Below are 16,055 nucleotides of genomic sequence, written 5' to 3' on the forward strand. Positions count from 1 at the left end.
GAAAGTCTCTTGCCTTCTCTAATGTGTTTCCTAGCATAAAAACTGAGAATAAAAACAATGCCTATAAATCAGAGTTGTCATGAAGCTAAAAATGTGACAAAGCATGTGAAAATGCATTATAACTGTTAGTAGCCTTCAATTATATTAAACTGTGGGCCCACTGATCCTGGAAGTAAGTGCTGCAAAAGCAAAGGATTCAAAATGAAAGAGGCCTGCTGTCTACCACAGGGAACTATATCTAATCACTTGTGATGGAGCATGATGGAGGATAATGTGAAAAAAAAGAATGTATATGGACGTATAACTGGGTCATTTTACTGTACAGCAGAAATTGACAGAACACTGTAAATCAACTATAATAATTTTTTTTTTTTTTTTTTTTTTTTTTTTTAATGAGGAAGGCCGCAGACTCCAGTGGTGCCTCAATCCATAAGGCAACCAGGTTAAGCTCGGGTCATCCAGAGTGTGGCCAGCTCTGCACTCTCTGTATCTCTGCAGCCCCCAAAGGGTACAAGTTGCTTTCTCTGTCTGAAAAGTCTCCTAACACAAAGCTCATTCAGGTGAAATCTGCACCTTAGGGTGTTTAACACTGCTGATGCAAGGAATTTCGGAAATTAGCTTGAGGGAATTGAGTGCCGCCAGTTACTTGGGCCTGATATCTCATCATAACTGATACCTTCCCTTAAATAATTGATCAGTGAATGGATCAGATCCCCCAGGGCAGGACTTTTACCTTGAACAAATAAATTTCAATAACAAAGGACTAAATTTCTTTGATCCATGCAAGTCCTTTATCTCCAAGTCCATGTTTCCATCCAAGGCAGAGCCAGGACCCAGCCCCAGGCCTTCTGGTTTACAATTATTCAGTGTATCCAGCAAATAGTATTGAGCACCAGCAGTGCTAGATTCTAAGAATATAGCAAGACTGTAGCCAGATACTATTCCTGTCATTGTGGAGCTTAACACATGTTAATCAAATAATTATACATATTTTTAATGAAATTATTATTGTCAGAGGTATATGATGTCATGGGAGGTTGAGGTGAGTGACCTTGAGGACATAGGTGACATGTGAGACAAGATCTGGAGGATGAGCACCAGGTAACTAAGAAATGACTGGGGAAGAGAAAGCAAAGTGGGTCAGGTAGAAGTTGCTGTGCCAGGAGGGGGCATGACGAATGTGAGGTGCGTAAAGCAGAGTGGCCTGGTTGGTGTGCTTGAAGCAAAGAGAGAGGGTGGCTTGTGGTGTGAGATGAGGCTGGAGAAATAGGCATTGGGAAAACTATGCAGGCCCTTATAAGTTATGTTACAATTTTTTTTTTTATTATATCCTAGGAGCAGTGAAACCATTGTTTTATTTTGGGGAAACAAGATGATGTAATAATATTTTCCTTTTTAGATAGATCCCTTTGGTTGTAAGATGGACCGCTATCTAGATTGGGGGAAATGTAGATGAGTGAGACCCCTATTAGGAAGCTCTGATAGCTGTTCTGGCCAGACACCACAGTAGCCTGGAACAGGGGCCATTGTGGAGATTCATTCATTCATCAAATATTTACTGAGCACCTTTGTACCCCACTCCTGTGCCAGTGGATAGAGATGGACAGAGGTCAAAAGATTTGAGCAATAATTAAGAGAGAAAATAGACAAGACATGCCGATGTAATGGACATCTAATGTAAGAAGTGAGAGCTGTTGAAAAGAATATCTAAGTCCTTGACTCATCAGAATCAGAACAGATAGTGGAGCTGAAGCGGGTCCGTGTTTGGAGAGGAAAACCTGGACATTTTGAGTTTGCAGTACCTTTGAGACATCCTGTGGAGATACCAGTGGGATAGCAGGTTAAGGGTCCACAGCTCAGAGGGGAGGTGTATGGATCCCCACCTAACAATGGTAGTGGAAACCACGGGTACACTGAGACCCTTCAGGGAAGGTGCAAAGTGTGAGAAAAGAAGAGGGCCTAGGACTGACCTTCAAAGGGCAAGTAGTTCATGATGGCTGAGGTTAGAGGACAATAAACCTGAAAGGGAGTCCAGAAAAAGAGTAAGAGGAGAGATCAAAGAAAACCTTAGGGCAGTGTCAACTCATGGAAACCAAGAGCAGCAGGAATAGGTCATTAGTGGAAAATTCCACTGATGGAGAGAGAGAGAGACTGAAAAATGTTCATCTGACCTGTATATGGAGACCATTGATTACATTATCGATAAAAGTTAGAGTGAGGGACAGTAGCCAAATGGGAGCATGAAGAGAAGTGGGGGACAAGTGAGAAAGTAGAGAAAATTCTCCAAAGACTTTTGGCTATGAAGAAGCAGGGGAAGATGCAATGTGGGTACTGGATATTTTCCTACATAATGCACAGCTTTGCTTCCGCTCTGACAGTCTAAGACTTCTGCCTCTGTACTCCCTGCTTCACGAAAAGCACATGCACTCAGATCTCAAGTGTCACAGGGAAATTCCCTAGGGCTCAGCTGAAAGCATCCACTCTGGCTCTGAAATGCAGGTGAACACACTGCATTTGTCAAATCATCCCACAAAATAAGGCCCTAGGAAGGCCATGGCCCACAATCAGAAAGCCATTTGGAAGGGTTCCAAGGATGAGTAGAAAATATTTGACAGCCTATATCTTTGTTAAGAAAATTGCTACTCTAGGGAGAATTTCAATATGTGAAAATGTTTCTATTAATGCAGGTACATTCACAAATAACAACTCCACTGCTTGACATGGCAAGCAATGATGACAGATCTGTGTTCCTAACTACTTCATTTCATGAACTGAAGCTGTCTCCTTCCTTAAGTATTAACTCACTGGATTCTGCCATTCAGATAAACTGCCTGAAGCAGATGTATATTCCCTGTGATCTCACAAATATATGTCTCTATAGCCCCTTTTTGTTTTAATCTATGTGCTTTACGGTGGTAAAAGGTTGCAAACTGTCATTTGTCACTTTTTGCTTGCAGTAATTTAGCATCAAATGAGCAAAACTCGAAACTCCCCCCACCCCAGGCAGTGCAGAAGCTCTGGAACAATGTTGGAGATGCAAATGGGAGAGACTTTATAAAGAGAACAAATGTGGCTCAGATATGGAAATCAAGCGAGAAAAAAAGTTCCTGAGTGTTCTTGGGAAGGAAATACAAGAAAGGAACTTTACAGGCAGGTCATGGATGAATAATAGACCAAAAAGGGGCAGCTAGTGCCATAGGAGTAATAAGAATAAAATAATAATCATAATATTGATAGAAGTCTTCATTTATCTGGTGCCACGTCCCATGTCTCATCTCATGCACTGTGCCAGGGGCTTTTTCAGCTGATCTCATTGGATCATTACAGCAGTCTCATGACTGTTCAAATAATTCAGCCGATCTCAACTTCAGTTTATAAGTCTTCAAAATAGAAATTATAATGATGACTAAGGTTGCAAAGCTTACTTCAGATTTTAAGGATGGATTGTGCGTGTGTGTGTGTGTGCGTGTGCGTGTGCGTGTGTGTGTGTGTGTGTGTGTGTGTGTGTGTTTTAGCTGCACCCGCAGCAAGTTCCTGGGCCAGGGATTGAACCCAAGCCACAGCAGTGACAAGGCAGAATCCTTAATTGCTAAACCATCAGGGAACTCCCTTAGTGTGCCTTTGTAATCCTCCTCCCTGTCGGTATTTTCCCTGTACCCTTGCCCCAGGGTCACCACTGATCAGCTTCCTATCAGTATATTTGCATTTTCTAGAACTTCATGTAGATGGAATTATAAAGAATACACTTTTTTGTGGCCTTTTTCCCTTAATGTAATTATTTTGAGATTCATCCATGTTGTAGCTAGTTCATTCCTTTTTATTGCTGAGTATTCCATTGTACGGCTCTAACAAAGTCTGTTTATCTATTCATTTGTTGATAAACACTTAGGTTGCTTTGTGGGTTTTGGTTATTACTAATGAAATTATTTACATACCAGTTGTATGGTTAGGTGCTTTCATACCTAGGAATGGAATGGATCCTATGATAGGAATATTTTTAAATTATTAAGAAACTGCTAGACTGTTTTCCAAAGTGTGTGTATGTTACCAGCAGCAGTGCCTGAGATCCCATACCCCCACATCCATAGCAATACTTGAAATGGTCAGTATTTTTTATTTTAGCTGTTTTAATAGGTGGTATCTCATAGCATTTTGTTTGTTTTTTTGTTTTTGGCTGCTCCCATGACACATGACAATTCCTTGGGCTAGGGATCGAACCCATGCCACAGCAGGCACCCAAGCTGCTGCAGTGATAATGCCAGATCCTTAACCCAGTGCACCACAAGAGAACTCCACAGTGGTATTAATTTACACTCTCCTACTTACTAATGATGTTGAGCATTTTTTTCATGTCCTTACTTTACATCAGTACATTTCTTTGGTGAAATGTCTACTCAAATCTTCACTCCCATTTTTTCCAATTTTATTGAGATATAATTGACATATAACTGACATATACCATTCTGTAAGTTTAAGATGGACAACACAATAACTTGATACATGTATATATATTACAAAGTTGTTACCATGAAAAGGTTAGTTAACACATCCATCACCTCAAATAGTTTCAATTTTGTGTGTGTGGAGAACTTCATTCATCTTCTCCACCCCCTCCCACTGGCAACCATCAGTCTATTCTGTTTCTCTGAGTTTGGTTTTCTAAAGATTCTGCATATAAGTATTTGTCTTTCTCTGTCTGACTTATTTAGCATAATGTTAATTCTCTGGCTGCTTTTAAGATTTGTCTCTTTGTCACTGGTTTTGAGAAATGTGATTATAATGTCTGTGGTATTGTTTTTTTCATATAGTTTGCACTTGGGGTTTATTGAATTTTTATCTGTTGATTTACAGTTTTTATCAAATTTGGAAAAATTTTAGTCATTATTTCCTCATGTGTTTTTTCCATTTCTCCCCACTTTGAAAAGAATCCAATTACATGTATTTTCTGCCACTTGAAGTTATCCCACAGCTCACTCATATTCTGTTTATTTGTTTTTAGACTCTTCTCTGTATTTTATTTTGGGCACTTCCCTATGCCTTCCAGTTTACTAATCATTATTTCTGAAGTATATGATCCACTGTTAATCCCATCCAGTGTATTTTTCATCTCAGATATTGTAGTTTTCAGTTCTAGAAACTTGATTTAAACCTTTTTATATCTTTCCCATCTCTACTTAACATGATTAATCTTTTCTCCAGCTTCTCATGGAGTAGTTACAATAACTACTTTAATGACCTCGACTACGTAGTCCTTCATCTCATCATTTCTAAGTCAGTTTTGATAGATTGATTTTTCTCCTCACTGTAAATTTTATTTTCCTGTTTCTTTGCATATCTAGTAATGTTTGGCTAGATGCTGACCTTGTGAATTTCACCTTGCTGAGTGCTAGACATTTTTGTATTCCTATACATATTCCTGAGTTTTGTTCTGAGATACATTTACTTGGAAATATATGAGCCTTTTGGATCTTGCTGTTATTAATCTTTGTTAGGTAGGACCAGGGCAATGCTTAATCTGGGGCTAATTGTGTCCTTCTACTGGGGCAAAACTCTTGAGTACTCTAACCAATACCTATAAATTATGATATTTTCCATTTGGCTAGCGAGAGCAAGAACTATTCCTGGCTCTGTGTGAGCTCTGGACATTATTACCTCTAGTCCTTTTGGATACTTTTTTCCCTGGTCTCTAGTAGTTTCTTTACACCCCTGTGCTAACTGGGGCTCAGATAAAGAAGCCAGGGGACTCCACTGGTCCTTATAGAACTCTCTGGAGTTCTTTCTCTGTGAAACTCTCTCTAACCTAGCTCTCTGCTCTGTGAACTCTAGCCACCTCTTGGTTTCTCAATGCATTTTCTCAATTCAGGGAGACCTCCCGGGGGTCTCTTCTCCCTAACTCTCTATAAGCAACAACCTGAGACAGTCACAGGACTCATCTTATTTGTTTCCTGTCTCTCAAGGAATCACTCTTCTTCGTTCTCCAGTGTCCAGTGTCTTGAAAACTGCTTCTGAAAATATTGTGTTCAGTCCTTTTGTTCAATCTCAGCATAAATCCAGCCCCTGTTACTCTGTCTATGCTGAAAGTGGTCTTCTTTTTTTTTTTTTTTTTTTATCTTTTTAGGACTGCACCCAGGGCATGTGGAAGTTCCCAGGCTAGGGGTCAAATGGGAACTGTAGCTTCCAGCCTACACCACAGCTCACAGCAATGCCAAATCCTTAACCCACTGATCAAGGCCAGGGATTGAACCCATATCCTCATGGATACTAGTCAGGTTCATTACCACTGAGCAACAACAATGGGAACTCCAAAGTGGCCATTTTTACTGCACCATAATTAGTAATAACTATCTTTACAATAGAGCAAAAGACAAGTGGTGGAATTCCTAACACATTTTTGTAATATTCCTGAACTTGACATGAAAAATGCTACCTATGTCATATGTATCTGAATATCCGCTCTAAGTTAGTCACTATGTTACACCCAATTTGAGTTACATTTTACTTTAAATATGCATTGTCACAAATTTATTAATAAAAATGACTAATTTTGATAATAAAAAACAAATTACAAAAAATATATGACACCAAGTCAGTAAACGGCAGAGAAATTATGGAATAAACTCAGACCTATCTAACTTCAAATCTTGCCACCCTTTCAGAAAGACATGCTACCACCAGTGTGTATATTTGATGAGCTGATTGAAATGATTGTAATGTGTCTAGTCTATGCCAGAGTTTGTGATAATAAAGATGATATAAAAGAGGGGTAGGACAAAAGGTTGTCCTGCCCCTCAAGTAGCATATAGACTGTTAAAGAATTGAACACAAATGTAAAATAACTGGAGAAAAAGGAATTACTAGACTATGTTGTATATTTGTGAATGAAAACCAATGAGAGAAAAACAGCAAAAAAGAAATTTAGACATTGGTATCTTCTCACCCTTTCTGTGCCATCCTGAAGTGTGCCATTGACTCTCTTCCTGGCTGTGTCTTCTATAAGACTTTCAGGATCAAGCAATTCCTGGCCAAGAAGTGAAAGTAGAATTGTCCTATCCTCAAATGGATTCAGATGAAACTGATAATAAAAGCAGATATAATTCTAAGAAGAGATGTTGGAGAAAAACCAAGCTGGAATTGCATATGCAGTGGCATGTATATTTATGCCATGTCAAATTCACTACCATCTAACCATATCAAGCTGAAAATGTCACCACTATCTGGAAAGTTGCACATGTTTTAGTAGGAAAATGGTTTTTCTCTTTCTGTCTATGCTTCTTCACTAGTAGTTTGGTTCCATATGTGAGAACTTCCATCTGAAAAAAAAAAGAAATTGATGTCTTCTCCTTTCTGCCTTTCAGCTATGATATTGGGCCTGTGTTTAGCTAAGGCTGTGCACTCTCTGACGAAGAGTTATGTCCTCCTCATTAAGACAATGTCCTTTCTTATTAGAAACCCATGTTCACTAGATCTGACTTATTTGGGGGTACTCAGTGTATCTGGGAAAAATAAAAGCATACACTGACCTTGCAAGTAGAGCTACCCTTGGGTGGTGAGGGTGACCCCCTTGACCTTTCACAGTGAGCCACATGAACTGCCAGAAGGACCAGAACTGTGGTGTCAACCAGATGTGGATTCAAATTCTAATTCTCCTGTTTCCTGGCTTCACATCTTTGAGAAGATGGTTGATGCTCTCTGAGCCCCAGGGACCTTCCAGTATCTACCACCCATGATTGTTATAAATATTAAATATGAAGATAATGTGTTCAGCATAAAAAAGTCCAAACATAGTGGCAGTAGTGGTGGTGAGGATGATGCAGTAACACCCGTGACTGGTACTTCTTCCCATTTTAGATATGGGGAAAAGAGGTAACATCCTGGAAACTAGCAGCTGGCCTCACTCACAATAACATGGGCATGGTTTTTACTGAGGCCAAAAGATAAAGCTTTAACACTGGGTGATAGACATTATATCTTAAGAATGTTCACTCATGTTTGTAAATCTGAGCTGGGATAAGTGAGTAGCGTAGACTCCCATTGCCTGCCTTTCCTCAGTTCATTGCCCACCTCAGGAACAGCAAAGTTTTGCTCGCCGTTTGGAACAAGCTGGACCACCCTTTTCTAAAATCTAAGGATTTCCTCAATGAATCTTAGGGTCATAGAACTTTCAAGCTGGAGAGAGAAGTAAAGGACATCTAACACAACCTGAATTGCATAATCTCAGTATCTTGAGTGGCTGACGGAATCTGACAATGGTTGGGATGCAATAAATGCTTATTGATTGTTGGATATCTACTGTATTGCCCCTTCTCCTCTCAGAAATCAACTCGAAACAAGAAGAATAAGTGCAAGCTCTAACACTGACAAGCTCGATGACATCTGGACCCCTGAACCACAGTATATGAGGAACAGCCATCAAAGCAGTTATGGTTAAACAGGAGCAAGGGGGATGCAGAGAGAGAATGCTTACAGCTACACATCACAAGAAAACTGTCACACCCTGAAGGGAAACCAGTAATTCCCTGCTGGAAATACTGGGAATCGTTGTGCTTCAGTAGCAGTTAAGAGCATCCTTGGACCCAGTTTAGCAGGGTTGGGAAGCTGAATGAAGTATCACACCAATGTGCCATATTTACAAGAAGGATTCCCTTGGTGAGACAGGGTAGAGAAGATAGAGTCAGCATTAGTGACATCCTACAGAAGCTCATCTCTGTTGTCTTGGGAGAAGTAAAACCAGAGGCAACATATACTCACAACACTAGGTCTTAAGAAACCCACTGTGAACCATGGACAGTTCAGCTAACCCCTAACACTGCCTGGCTCCTCTATCACTATAACATTATAATCATAAGTGGATGGGAGAAGGGCCAGTCGAAAGGAAGTTGAAGTGTGCCTGTTTTCACCATCGTAAGGAATACATGGTACTAGCTAAAAATTATGAAATATAAAGAAGCAGCCCAGATGTTCCTGTAACATGAGAAATAAGGCATGCAGCATCATTTGTAAAAGCAAAATCCCTATTTCACCTTGAGGTTTCAGCTGAAATGTCACTCTCTTGTGGAAGCCTTCCCTGAACACCAGTCCAGGTTTGCTGTCCTTGGTGTCATCTCTCATAGCTTCCAAGGTCACAGAGCTAGTTGGTAGTGGGGCTGAGATTCAGGCCTAAATTTGCTCATGCTGAAGTCTGAACCCTCAATAGTGCAGCTCTGCTGGCCACTCACTGATACATCTAATTATAGTCTTCATACCTGATAGTATAGAGTTTTGTTTTGTCCTCTAAAATCTCATAAATACAAGTGTTAATTCTCTAATACCCTGTAATACCTGAGACATATCTTATGTTTCCTGAACATGGCTCCCAGGACATAGCACAAAACAAGCACCCTTTGAAATCATCCACTACATTGAACGCAAATGAGCATTTGGGGAGCCCACCTAAGTGCAGATTGATCATACTGCCTTACAGTGCACAAGTGGCAGTTTGAAGAAGAAAAGCCAAGACTGACTCTACCTCTTGGTCCTAATGTATCTCTAATGAATTATGTGTGAAATTTCTGAGGTTGTTAGGGAAACCACATACAGTCCTTGAAATAGCCTTCAAGGGTGAATAATGCTTGGTCTATACTTAATGCATGAGGATGCAAAATGCTGAAAATTGCACAAGAGGTCAAATTCCCTCTCTACAAGGAGGGATTTTTCTGTCTTCCCACCAATAAATGAATCACTGGTTATTAAATACTTTTAAATATCTGAAGAGGGATCCACAAAACCTGTGTTTTGCTGCTCACTTTGTTTCAAGCCTTCTAGTCACGGGTACCATCACCTAATTAAGTGATGCCATGGATTTTGCACCTTTCTGAAAAGTGGGCGCCTCAGCTCTATTCCCCTTAAAACTGGCTACCATGTTGTAATTAGAGGAAAAGTAAATTTCACTATCATGATGATAGTCTATGCAACTGAAACCAGGATAGAGATAGCTCTGAGAAAATGGAATCTCTGACAGCGTAATTTTTACACTGTCAAATTTTTCAGCTTTTTTCTTAAAAGTCACTTAATACTCCACACAGATATTACTTTTGCCATCAAATAGCACTTTGGAAAAAGTTAATAATTTAGGAACTTTTACATATTTTAAAGGCTAATACAACAAATGCATAAGATGCCATAACCAGATAGCCCTCTCACTCTGCAAGGTTTTTGTAATTGCTTCAGTCGGCATCTTTAATATAGGGATCAGAGAGAAAGAAGGGTTGGCTGGTAAAGAGGCACTCCCAGTAATTGGGAGACCAGAGTCAGCAGCCTCCCTGGAATGGTTTAGGAAGATGCTGTGACCTTTCTTTGGAAGATAGACCTTTCCTATCCAGCAATAGTCTTTTCTTTTACCTTCTTTTACCTTAAAACTTAAATAAAAGATGTTGTTATTATGAAGACCTTAGTCCTTGGGCTGAAGATCATTAATAAGGGAAATGCGTTTTTTGATGTGATGACGATAACATCAAGTAACAGCAGTTGAGTTGAGTGAGTACTCACCACACAGCAGGCAATGTTCAAAGTGCTTAAACATGGTGTCTAATTTTCTCAAGTACCACATGTCATTAGCCTCCATTTTACAGATTTGAAAACTGAGGCACAGAGTTTAACTTGGCTAAGATCACACAGCTGGTATGATCATCTTCTGGAGGTTAAACTTTTATTTCTTCTAATGATACCTCATTCCCAATTCATTTCAGCATACACACAGCCTTTGTTTGAGAGATTTTCACCCTCGCAGAAATCTTCCAGCTTCAGGACCCTAAACATGTGTAACCTAAAGACTGGTAAGCATGCTTCTCTGAAGAAAAGAAATCTTGAGTAACACCTCTGAGAGGGTGTAGAGGCTGGGCGAGACTGCATTTGGAGTGGCTTCTCTGGGGCTCCAGCTTTTCCTTGCTGCCTCCACTTGCCGAGTTTACAGCTGTGTGTAGAGGGAGAGGGGACCGACTATACCTTGGCACAATCAGTAAAGCTTTTGTTTTCTGAGCCTCAGAGAGATAACTCTGATATATTCCATCTCTTTCCCCCACTGCAGCTCTCACTCTTGGTATTGTCTCCATGGCAACAGTAATGCATCTACAACCTTGAGGATGTTTGTCTGCCTTTCTACCTATATTAGGGTTAAATTCATTAACCTAAGTGTGTCAAAATATGGTTTCCAGCACACAATTGAATTAACTTAGTGATGAATCATGAAATCCTGGGAATCAAAATACCCTTTTTCAAGCTCATGCTATGCAATTTGTCAAACTTGAGCAGGTTAGCCTCAGTGATACTCAGCCTCCTTCCTCCTCTGTACAGTGAGTATAGAAATATAAGAATATTATCAGAATTGGATGGAATTTTTCATATTGTATGAAAAATAAAACCTAGGACAATGATTGGTCTTGGAAAGTGTTCCACAAATGTCTCCACCATTGGAGAGCGTCCCTTTAGCTATATAAACTGTTGATTAAATGGACATGGCTGATGTGTCCTCTCTCCCATGGCAGATGGCGCCTCCCTCAGTGTAATGAGCCAACTGCATTTCCCAGTTGACTCTGTAGGATATCTCAGAAGCCTGGTGGGGTAAAACAGGGAACATCCAGATTGGAGAACTTTGTAGGGAAACACATAGATTAAGACACAGCCAACCCCACACACTGGAATCCAGGCACCTTTGGTGGTTGAGGAGAACTGGCTGTAGTTACAAAAATACCCTGGTCTAAATTACATCCCTGTTTAAGAAAACGAGTTTGAAGCTACTGAAGAAAACTACCTCTTTCCTATGTTCAGGGGTGGAAGGAATGAAGCCCTTCTCACATCACACCAAGAAATAGGAAGCTGGAGTGGCCAGTTTTCTTCCGGGGAATTTGAGATAAGAAACCTGAGTGAATGATCGTAATGTTTGGCTGCTCCACAAGAGGTGCCCTGCAGTGAGACTCACAATTGGATGAAATGCAGATTCCCAGTGAGCACTAACTGGAGCAAAACCTTTTCTGTTAACAAATGGCAAAACTGAAGGCTTTGTGTTGTATTTTTTAATGGCGCTATATTCCAACTGTTAACAAAGTGATGCAAAATCAATAATTCCAACATTTCCCCAGGGCGTACCATCTTGCCTAATCAAAGCCATTGACTTGCTGCAACATACATGAGCAACAGATGTCTGTTAATTTTTATTTTTATAATGATTTTTATTTTTTCCATTATAGCTGATTTAGAGTGTTCTGTCTATTTTCTGCTGCACAGCAAGGTGACCCAGTCACACATACATGTATACATTCTTTTTTCTCATATTATCATGCTCCATCACAAGTGACCAGACATAGTTCCCAGTGCTATACAGCAGGGTCCCATTGCTTATCCATTCCAAAGGCAATAGTTTGCATTTATTAACCCCAAATTCCCAGTCCATCCAACTCCCTCCCCCTCCACCTTGGCAAGTCTGTTCTCCATGTCCATGATTTTCTTTTCTGTGGAAAGTTCCATTTGTGCCATATATTAGATTTCAGATATGAGTGATAGCATACGATGTTTGTCTCTCTCTTTGGGACTTATTTCACTTAGTATGAGAGTCTCTAGTTCCATCCATGTTGCTGCAAATGGGATTATCTTGTTTTGTTTTGTTTTTATGGATAAGTAGTATTTCGTTGTGTATATATACCACATCTTCTTAATCCATTCATCTGTCGATTGGTTCCATGTCTTGGCTGTTGTGAATAGTGCTGCAGTGAACATACGGATGCATGTGTCTTTTTCAAGGAAAGTTTTGTCCAGATATATGCCCAAGAGTGGGATTGCTGGGACCTATGATAGTTCTATATTAGTTCTCTGAGGTACCTCCATACTGTTCTTGATAGTGGTTGTATCAATTTACATTCCCACCAACAGTGTAGGAGGGTTCCCTTTTCTTCACACCCTCTCTAGCATTTGCTATTTGTGGACTTATTAATGATGGCTATTCTGACTGGTGTGAGGTGATACTTCATAGTAGTTTTGATTTGCATTTCTCTAATAATCAGTGATGTTGAGTATTTTTTGATGTGCTTATTGGCCATCTGTATATCTTCACAACTATTAATTATTTAAAGGCAAAGGCTGTGTCCTGTATTTTTTCCATTTTCTCAAAGCATAATAGGGTCAGTAAATATTTGCTGATTGATGAATGACTTGTGTGTAAATAAATACTGCAAATTTGTAACAAATGTTCAATTTGAATACTTCATGATAAAATATTTCGTTCTACATCCCTCATCTTAAGAATGTAGCATTTTAAAGCCAGAGGGAAGATTTGTCAACCAGTCTTTTCATTCCTTAGATGAGAAGAAGTGAAGCTAAGGAAGTTGAAGTGATTTGATTAAGATCACACAACTAAATAGGAGACAGTCTAGGGCCAGAGCCCAGACTCTGCAGACATGTAGTGATGTACCCTTTCTGATACACAGCACGATGCCCCAAGGTCACAGTCTACTTATAAGTTGGTCATCACTGTTCAATAGAGGGAAGCCATACTGGGAGCTAGCTGGCAAGGGACCACATCCTTGTTCTTTTGCTAATTCATTCTGTAGCCTTGGGAAAATCATTTAACCTTTTGACCTCAGACTCCACAGTTGCAAGGGGAAGGATGCTAATTCTGCATGTTCTAACTCAGAGTTCAGCAGACTGCACAGCCCACAAGCCAAATCTGGTACACTCTTGTTTCGGTAAAGTTTTACTTGCATACCCATTTACTTATCTGTTGTAAATACCTGGCAGAGTGGAGGAACTGTTAACACAGAGACTGTATGACCCACAAGACCAAAATATTTACCATTTGGCCCTTTGCAGAAAAAAAAAATTGTTGCGTCCCAATCTAACCTGTATATAGTAGAGTTGTACGCATCTAATACAGTTTAATACTGTATGCAGATTTTTTTCACCTATAAAGTGCTATACCCCACATTTAAAAAAATCATTGTTATTGACAATGATAGTAATATAGCAGTAGTAAATCATAAAATATCATTTGTAATAAGGACAGTTGAAAGTTTCTTTGCTTAATAGATGGCATCTATATGACAGTATTGCTTGATTTGAGATCACCTCACTATTGTTGATAATAATGTGTTTTTATAGAACCAAGTGACAATTTTAACAGATACAGGAATATTTCAGAAATAATTGTATCATTTATATATAAAACACAAAACAAATGTTTTCAGAAAAACAGCAGGTCCTCTAGGGATGTCACTGCCCTCATTTTTATCACTGACTCGCTAGGTGGACACCATCCTGTGTCATAAGTACTGTGTAATGAAATTAACATTCACTTGGAAATACTGGCTTGACATATACCGACCTTTGATAATTGGCTCTGTTACTCTAAATGTATCAAGCTTTTCCATTGACATTTTTGAGATGGAGATTGGCAGCTCACACTGCTTTTGCCCTGGCATGTGCTCTGGACATGGGCATTAGCCAATGAAGACAAATTGTTCTCAGGAAAGTGGGAGGTTCGTTACTGGCCACATCCAACTCACTGTCATGATAATGACTTGGGATTTTATCCTAGGAACTGCAGCAGTCACTGAAAGGCCTTAGAGGAGTTCTTCCCCTGATGTAACCGCAATGTAGAGAATGGGTCCATGGTACAAAAGCAGGTGTGGGAACTAACTGGGAGACTGTAGGACTAGCCCAAGCAGGAGACCAAAATTGGCTTTGTCATGCAGATGGATATTTGCAAACCAATAACCAGCCTAAGCTGCAGGTGCAGTGAGAAGAGGGGAAGAGGCAGGACAGGCACTGACTTTGTGTTAGCTCAGACCAACCTAATGCTGCACAAGGGCAGGTAGCAAGAACCCAGCCAGATTACCTTCCCTCAAATTCATCTCCTGCCCCTAATTCAAATGGACTCAGAGGCCCATAAAGCCAGTTCCAATTAGGGCTCTTTATTCCTCTGCAGTAAAACTTGAAACTTTCATTTGATTCAGTAAAATTCTTAACATTTTTTTAATTTCCCTCTTTAAAAAACCTTTTTTACATGGTGTAAATGTAACAGTGACTTAGTAGTGACAAATATATTCCTAATTAAAACAACCATTTTATTGCATATTATCAGCTTAAAAATGTTGAAAGCCTGAGATCTGTCAGGGAAATACATTGCCTTGTTTACAGGTGTTGTGCTGAGAGACCTGATCTTCCTGGTGCAAATGAGTCAGAAATGACTGGTATTAAGATTAGGCAGGAGTTATTAGGCTTTATGGCTGGGGTTCCTGTTTCCTTTGAAGTATTACTCTACCTGTATTTGTATTTACATGTTCATGTATATATGTGCACATGTGTGTATATACAGACAGGGTAGTTTCCCCTGAAAGGTAAGAACTGTCTATGTGATGTGAATCCTCTCTCACCTCCATCACTAAAATATTCCTCTGAAATTTCTATGTCAGAAAAGAGCCTGAAACTTCTAAGTGTTAAAGGCAAATACTCCTCAGAGAGGTGAAATAGGAAACTCTTATCGGTAATAAATGACTGAATGGAAACACCTATCTTCTCCAAAGCTGAGAATAAAGCATGGAGGCCATGGGAGTTTTGATGGAAGGTGCACTGAAATCATAAATTGGAACCTGGCACTCTAGGCACCATGATGGAAAGATCTAGATTAGTGGGCCAGCTGTTAACCAAAGACCAGATTTTCAATTTTACAACCTTTCAGAGGCCAGCCCTGATTCCTAACCAAATCATATATTAAAGTTGGGCTTTACTTCTCCCCACATGGACAGGCTTCTCCACAACTTGTCTTGGCCCAGCCCACTACCCCAGAAGTTGGTTGTCATTATTTTATAAAAACAATGTTCCTATTAATGTGGGATATTCGTCTTGTAAGTTTATTTTCTAATGACGAGAATGGATGCATATAGACCGAGCCACACTCTTTTGCTTGGATCACCTCAACATCAAAGTTTGTATAAAGAGGCTGGGACTGGGACTAAAGTGTAGGTTATCTGTGGCTCTGTAATGAGAATGATCTAAATTGTGCATCCTTCTGTTCAACCATTTTTTTTTAT

At 39.7% G+C, this 16,055-nt stretch overlaps 1 long non-coding RNA gene across 1 annotated transcript in view; it reads left to right on the forward strand.

Annotated features, from left to right (window-relative positions):
- Positions 1-16,055, forward strand: part of LOC146397048 (uncharacterized) — a 201,879-nt gene that overhangs the window by 153,246 nt on the left and 32,578 nt on the right. The window lies entirely within an intron of this gene.

The sequence above is a fragment of the Sus scrofa genome, chromosome 14 (assembly GCF_054392235.1).
Source record: "Sus scrofa isolate SSC_HxYL_T2T_F1_AM1 chromosome 14, Sscrofa_HxYL_maternal_Yorkshire_Landrace_v2.0, whole genome shotgun sequence".
Classification (NCBI taxonomy): Eukaryota; Metazoa; Chordata; class Mammalia; order Artiodactyla; family Suidae; genus Sus; species Sus scrofa.